Here is an 8,018-nt window from a genome sequence, read left to right on the forward strand (position 1 = left end):
AATTGTGCTTTGATTGGGTGTATCCCGGGGGAAAAAAAAAAAAAAAAAAAAGAAAAAAAAGTGGAGCCTTCCCCATAGGCAGAGCCCACAATGCGCAGCTGGAGCAAAACTCTGTCTGTCATCCAGCGCTGCCTTGTGCCCTGCAGAGTCTTGGGCAGTAACTCATCTCCCTCTTTCCAGCTCTGAAATAAGTGGCAAATGCAGGTAGGAGCTCCAGATGGGCCAACTTCGCACAAACTGCTGTGGCTGCAGTCGATGCGTTTGCTGAAATCGCATCCCCAGTGCCGGCATCCGGGGGTATGGGAAAGCAGAGGCTGTTTGGCCTTCCCCAGTCGTGGGGGTATTGCATGCAAATGCCTGTTGACTTTTTTTCTTTGCATCGCAGCTTCTGCCCTGGTAAAGGATGGGGGCTACCGGGCAGAGTTAATGGTATCACATTGGCGTCTCCTAATGCGCTTAAATCAAGTAATGCAAACACGAGGGTGTTTAATGTCAGTGGTGCATACCTAGGACACCAGCTCCTCCTCTTTGCCTGCGTTGATCTTTGTCACTCCGGAGGAGTTCTCATCTCCCTCACCTTTTGTTGCCCTTGCCCTGTCCGAAGTGAGAAGAAAACACGAAACCTGTGCGTTGGGACTGGTTTTCGCCTTGACAGCTGGTACACAGAAGGTTCCCGTAATGGTCTTAGTCCGTAATTCTGATGAGGAACTCAGGAGGCAGGTGGTGGATGGTGGTGGTCTCTGCTCCCCGTCTCGCAGCTGAAGCCCTGCCGCTGCTTGGTGACCCCAGCACAGCCTGCCTGCATGGCAGCGACCTGGCAGAGGCCCCACGTACTCATTGCACCAGTGCTGCTGGTGTTGGCCATCCAACTCCCTGGACGTGGGGAACGAGGTTATTTCCCACGTTCAAAAACCGCTTTGAAAGGGATAAGGGAGGAAACCCTTCATTTTTAACATTTTTTTTTTCCCAAACTTTGCATCTAACCTCTTTACCAGCTGGCACTCTGTAGAAGACCCGCAGTTCTCATTTCATCTGGGAAAACACGTGCGGCACAATTAGAAAAGCTGCTGGGGAGCAGCAAAAAACAGAACTTTATGGCCGGAACGTGTCTCTGCGCTACTTCATTCAGTTTTGTGCATTTTTAAATACCAAACTAAATTGCAGATTGGAAGTAACAGGGAAATTCTAAATTTAAACGTTTGTTCTGGGTCTGTGCACCTTCCTTTAACTGTGTTCCTTGTGACTGATGCAAGAGCTGTTGCTGACTCCTTTGGGGAGCCACAGCCACCGGGTGTTGGACTGGGCACCCCCTTCAGCTGGCAAAACGCACGTGAAAACCAAAGGGCGTCTGCTGGGGAGGGATATTTGTTGAGATGATCCCTTCCTCTGGGGTCAGCTTGGCATTTGTGGTGTTGCTGGGGTCTGTTGCTTGTGCCTAATTCCACTTTTCATTAACTGTGTGTTATTTCTTATTAAAGAAACAGGACTTAATTGGAAAATGCCAATACCACTGTCCTGTATGGCAGAGGAGATAGTCTCTCCATGAAGTCCATGTACTAGAAATTGATAGCGGAGGGGCTTTAAGGCATGATTTAGGTCTCGTCAGTCCTGGGGAAATTAGGTCTATAAGATATGATAGTGTAATTAGCCCTAAGAGGAACCATTTACCAGTAGTGGGTATTGGGGTGTGTGCCCCACCATCTCATGACTCCAGTTAAATGTAGATTATAAGTAGAAAGATTTCCCATGCGAAACCAGAAGAGTAGATTTCAATCAATCTGATTATAGGAAAGGAGAAGTCTGACCTTAATGTCCCTCAGTGTAAAGTGAAGGAAGTTACTGACAAGATGCCAGTTTGAAGGTAGAAGTTCTTTTCATAGCGGGACCTGTGTGCTTGCCTGGGTGCAGGTATCTGTAAGGGCACTGCGTTCCCTGAAGACAGCCAGGTTACCTACCAAACACCGCATGCGAGCTCCATCCTTGTGCTGGTTTAGTAGCGCTGATGGGATCTGAGACTTTCCCTCATCTAAGCAAACCCATAGCTTTCCACCTGAACCCACGTGCGGTCAATGAAAACTCAGTCACCAGGGCAGGGCAGGTGGGGGCAACCTGTGCGACAGTCAGATAGATGGTGCCTGCCTTTCTGGTCTGGCTGGGATCTGCCTTTCGCCGTGTTAGCTGCTAACTTTCGCCAGGACCTATGGTTTTCAGTTATCTGTGACATTAGCACTGGCTCTCCAGAACAGCAAGGAGAAAAGAAACCCCTTGAATGGAAAGGCGGTGGATGATTTAACCCAAGTAATCCTTATTGACATGAATCATTCCTTCCCCTCCTCCAAAGAAACGTGCGTATTTGCATCAGAAGTGCTAACTGGTTTTTGCTGAAATCCCTGAAGTTCCTTGCCAACTGATAATTTCCACCTAGATTTTGAAAAATTGGATGTGACGTGATGTGATGTGTGTGGAAGCCAGCAAGGGTCTGTCATGACCCCAGGCTTGAAGAACATTTGTGCACATAGCCCCCAGGGTGCAGACGCGAACCCGGGTGAAGCAATCTGCGGGAGAATGAACTTCCCGGCATTCAAAGAAGTTACAATGACATAGTCGGAAAAATCCTATTCTCTGAGTCAGGCTTGAGTCAGTCTCCCATTTGCCGTGCTGGATGCGTCCCACCTTTCAGACAAGAAGCAAAAGCGTGGCCCGCCTGTGTGTCTCTAGCTTGCCCCCACTGCTTTTTCACACTCGGGTGGGCGCATTAACTCCCATCGCTGCAGCGGTTTTCACCCCGAGCGCATTCGCTCATCCCCCTGCTCCCCCCGTGCCTTCAGCTCAACGCAGCAGCCTCGCCTCTCCTGCTAAAGAGCGACCACGGCTCGCCCCAGAAGTAGCTGCACTTTTCTGGTGGGTGAACTGATCTCTGTTGACATGTCAGCTCGTTAAATCTGCAGGGCCCTTCTGGCTGAAGGGCGAGTTGTGCGGCACAAATTTAAAGCGTGATTTAGTTACTAACATAAAAGCAGCTGCGTTCCTGTTCGATTTGCGCAAAGGGAAACGCGCAGCTCATGATGACCAAAGCCTGAAGCGTGCCTAGGAGACAGCCCATATGTGTGTTTTCAGTGCGCCCCAGAATAATACGGAGTTTAGGCTTTAAAAGAAAGTATTTGGGTCCTTGCCAGGTAGACAGACAGTATGAATGAACCACCTGTTTGGGCTTTGGGAGGGCTTTGGAACCATTTGATTACAGGCAAGGTACAGGCTGACCTTACAGTGAATTGAATTCTCTGGTGTAGAGTAACATGTCCCGCTACGTTATGAAACTTCTTGATCTCTTTGAGAAAATGTCCCCAGCAGACAAAACACAGATGCACACGCCGCCTTTTGTTTTTAGCTAAAAGGTGCAACCCGGGCATGGCGAATTGACCAGCTGTGTATCAAAACAGTCTTTTCCAAACTTGTATAAATGTTGAAGGAGGAACACTATAAAGAAAACAAAGATAAGACGCGTTACAGTAATTTTACAGAGGAGGAAAACAATAACTGTTCATTCCAGATGTGTCCCAGCTCAGCTCTTGCTAATGCTCATTTGCCGCTTGTCAGTTTGGGGGGGTTGCATTTTCACAGAACGTAATTCAGTTCTGGAAGGATCAGAGGATGCCGCCTTCCCTGGCGTTGCTTCCTGTTGCACCACCGTATCAGTCTGGTCTGGTTTGTCCAGGTTTAACTATTTCTTGTTAACGTTGCAAAACCAGCATGAGGAATATTTTAATAAAAAAGCAGAGCTGTGCTGGGTATAACACTGTGGGGTGGAAGTTTCTGGCCCTGTAGATGATAGGAGGTGAGGTAGCGCGATGAGTCCGATTGTCCCTTCTGGCCTTTGGCTTTATGCGCCCGTAAGAACCCATCTGAGAAAGTGAGGCAGATCCTGGTCAAATTCCTCACGCTTTCAACAAAACTCTTCAGTCATTTCCCACCGTAGATTCAAACTGTGCCCTAGCTTCCCCCTATGCAGACGGGTTTAAAAAGCTGTAATTGAGCTGTCAGCCTGAAGAACAAACAGGGAAAATGTACTTTGGGTCTCTGCGGGCTGTTTGCAGAACTGTCTGTACGTGCATGTGTGCGGAGGTCTGTGTGAACAGGAGGGGAGCTCCTTTCCCTGCTTCTCTGGAATCTGCAAACTCAACGCAAGCCTCACTCAAAACCTGCTTACGCCTTTTTTTTTATTTTGTTTTACGGTCTTCCCAGGTACAGCCCATGAAGCCTGTAAAATTATAAAGCTGGAGATGTGCTTGAAGGATATTGTTTGCTCTTCTGGCTCGTGTTGGTTCAACTCCAGCTCATGTGGAATTAGCTTTTAGCTTCTAGTAGCTGTTCGTGACACACTTGTGTCAAGACACGACATGCTTATGAAAATGGTGATCTTGGTATAATGTTCTCAGGTCACCACAGAGCAAAGCTCAGGAAACACGTTCCTTCACACTGCTTGCAGCAGGGTAGTAGAAAAGTAATTAAATCTTCCGTAAGATAACATGTTCCTGACCCTACACAATACACGGTACAAGAACCATATGCTCGCTCACTTCTCTTGGCTCAGGCGCTGCTTTTACTGACGGCTCTGACCACGGTGGTACCTTGCTAGGAAATACGGCACGTGAAGGCAACGGTTCTTTTTCCATTGGCCATATGTTGGTTTTCCTAGAGCGAAGAGCTCTTCTTCCATTTCTCTGTGTAATAGACGATACAAAACCAGAGGATTTGTTCACAGCAAGCAGAATGCGTCTGCATTGCCGCTGAATTACTCGACCTTGCTTCTGTCTGTGGGACACTAGCCTGTACTTCTGCAGTAGGTTAAGAGGACCCATGTAGATAGGAAAACTCTTGCTTGTAATTTGATGAATCTCTGCTTAGATTTAGGAACTGGGTTCCCTCATCAAGGTAAGCTCTTGGGAGCCCAAACGCTGGGTTCCCTCATCGAGGTAAGCTCTTGGGAGCCCAAACGCTGGGTTCCCTCATCAAGGTAAGCTCTTGGGAGCCCAAACACTGGGTTCCCTCGTCGAGGTAAGCTCTTGGGAGCCCAAACGCTGAATTTGTTCTTGGATCTCTTTTAAGCTCGTCCTGTCCCTCCACGCTCCCCAAACCCTACTGTCAGTCTACAGCTTGCTTGAAGAAAGAGCTTGCGGTTTCTGGTGGCAGCTCCTGGCAAGCTCCTCATGGTCCTGCAGTTTTTAGGGAGGCAAAAGTAAAAACTTCAGTGGAACTCAGGTGCCTTTAACGGTTGCAGATGGATAGCAGCATGGCTGAAGTCGTGTTGCTACATGTAGGTTCAGAGAAGACTGAAGAAGGATTGCTGCAGGCTGGATTTTTTTTTTTTTCTTAGTTCCTTCTGCGTTCACTGGTAGTGGATTGGTTTTAAATGGAAGAGTCCCTTCTGGTTCAACACCTCCTATCTGGGAGTGGTCGCTATGACCAGTGGCTTTGTGAAGCTGAGCCAAGAAGCACCATTGCTAAGCTCAAGAAACCAGTACAATTCAAAGAGGGATCAGAGCAGATAATAACATGAGTGGTAAATGTCCAGGGCTGTTCAAGTTAGTGCTTAGAAAAGCTTCTTAAATGGAAGAAAGGCTTCAGTATTCAAGCTAAGTTCTAGCTGTTACAGATCGGGGACACCTTTTTTTGGGAGCAGAGTATTCCTTGCCTGCCCACGGGGGTTTTCACCTGAAATGTTTGCTGCTGGTGGCTCTCAGATGAGATGTTGGACTGGATGGGACACGTGTCCGGTCCAGACTAGCAAGTATGTTTTGTTTTCCTGAGTGTGGCTGACCAGAGATGGCATCAGGATAGGAGTTCAAGCTGTTAACCTCAACTTTTTGGTTAACGTCTAAATCAGGTGTTTAGCTATGTTATAAACCCTCTGTCCCTTTCCTTCGGTGCTGGAAAAAACCTCTCAGAATCCTTTTTCTTTAAACCATTGTTTCTTGGAACACTTCAGATCCACTCCGTATTGGTAGCCTAAGTACATTTTCCGTTTTCAAACTGTCCTTGCAAAGGAGCTCTGCGGTTGAGTAGAGGCCGGGTCAGACTGCAGAAGGGCCATTTTTTCTGCGTGGTGCTCCTGAGTCCGTGCCACAAACCCCACGTGCTATCCGTGATTTCATTCTGGATGGATTGTTCACTTTCCTTAATTGCGTGTTGGAGGGGTGATTAATTACGTGCCACAGCGTTACCACTAGAGGGATTACGGATATTAGACTGGCCCAAGTGTTTTGCTTTGTAACTCTCTTGCGGGAGTGGGAGAAAGTTATTTTCCTAATCTGTGCCCTGCTTTCCCTGTTAACTCTTTTTGCATATCCACAGGTGCCATGGGGTGTAAGTAGCTAATTGAATATAGCATTTGATAAAGTTTAAGGAAGTTTTAGTTCCTGTCCTGCGGAGTATTGGTTTCCTATACATAAACATGTTAGTTAACCATTACTGCAGAGCACAAGTATTTTCAAAAGTGGCTGTTCCACTTTCCCCAGAGCAAGCTGCCCATTTTCAAGCAGTTTAAAGGGCACAGACTGCCTGTTCTCTTTATAAGGATTTGGTTTGAAAGGCTCTGTTTAGCTTTTAAAGGATACATTCATCTGCTTTGTGATAAGATCTTGCATTAAGTGGGGAAACCAGGGGAAAGATCTCCAAAGAGATGGACGAGCAGGAAGGGGTTAAAAGATGCCTGAAAGCCCTTTAGGAAGTCTTTCTAACCGAAGGGGCTTGGCGGCTGTGCTTCAGTGCTTCCTGGCCATGTGGAACCGGGCACCTCTCACCACTTGGCCTTTGCAAGGCCTGCCGTCATGCTAACACCATGTCCCGCTGCTGCCCAGAGCCAGGAGGGGATCCGCTGGCCCTGGTGGCTCCCCGGTCAGTGATGGCATGGGGGTCTGCAGTCCTTCACCTCCTGATGTTGGGACCCACCAGCCTCCCCCCGCAGCACCGACTGGGGCTCCACTCCCGCCCTGCGATGCTCTCCCCACCTACGGCTGTGTGACCGGCCACGCACCGTGCTTTGGGGACAGCAAAAGGCATCGTCCAAAGGCCCTTGAAAGCACCAAAACGAGCGTAATTTCATGGCCTGCCAAGGCTGCGCCATACGTGAAAGCAGCCCGTGGAGCTGTGTATTTCAACCACACAAAATGCTTTTTTTTTTTTTTTCCTTTAAAAAGCTTTTCATATTTAAGACAGTGACTTTTCCAAGAGGGCTGTTCCCTGCTAGGCTGTCCGCAAAAGAGAAACAAAGAGGGTGATGTGAGGCAAGGAGCAAATGCCCAGCAGCAGCTTGTGAAGACCTGGACACGCTTAAGAGCTTGTTTTGCTTCCTGTGGCGTTCAAATACCGTGGCAATCCGGCTGTGTGGAGTCCAGACCTGATCTCTCTGGGTCTACTCTGCATCGTCTTAGTTTAAGGAAACAGTCTTGGCCGGTTCAGGCAAAACGCTTTGGGTGTATTGTTCACTTCTTGGATTTAAAAAAGTTTTGTCTGCGCTAGAAAATCAAAGTAATGTTTCAATGAGTTGATTTATGTACTGTTAGGATAATTTCTTGTAATATGTTCGGTTTCTTACCCGTAGAGTGTCTTCCCTCCCGTAGCATACGAAGACCTGACAGCGTGTGTGTCCTTCCAAGTCCCACCACGGAGGGACTGTCCATGGGGAGTGGGTTGGGTGACTGCTGAGCTGCTGCTTTCCCCCTTAGGTGAGACGGCAAAGCCTTCCCCCGAAAGCCAGCCCTTCTTGGGGAAAGTGGAAGCAGATTTCCACTGCCCAAACTTCACGAGAACCAACAGCACACCCCGAGGAGAGCCAGCTGGGTTTTGTGGAGCCTTTTAGTGTTTTGTTAATTAGTAACAGAGCTTTTCCTGGAGATGAACCCATCGTCTATCGGTTAATGGAGTTTCCCGTGCCGAAGCGCCAGCCGGCGCAGCCCCGCCGATACAATAGGCACGTTGTTTCCCCGAGGATCCCAGCCCCCCCTTTTGCTGGGGGGGGG

Source organism: Egretta garzetta, unplaced genomic scaffold, assembly GCF_000687185.1.
Source record: "Egretta garzetta isolate BGI_Z169 unplaced genomic scaffold, ASM68718v1 scaffold158, whole genome shotgun sequence".
In the NCBI taxonomy this organism is placed as follows: Eukaryota; Metazoa; Chordata; class Aves; order Pelecaniformes; family Ardeidae; genus Egretta; species Egretta garzetta.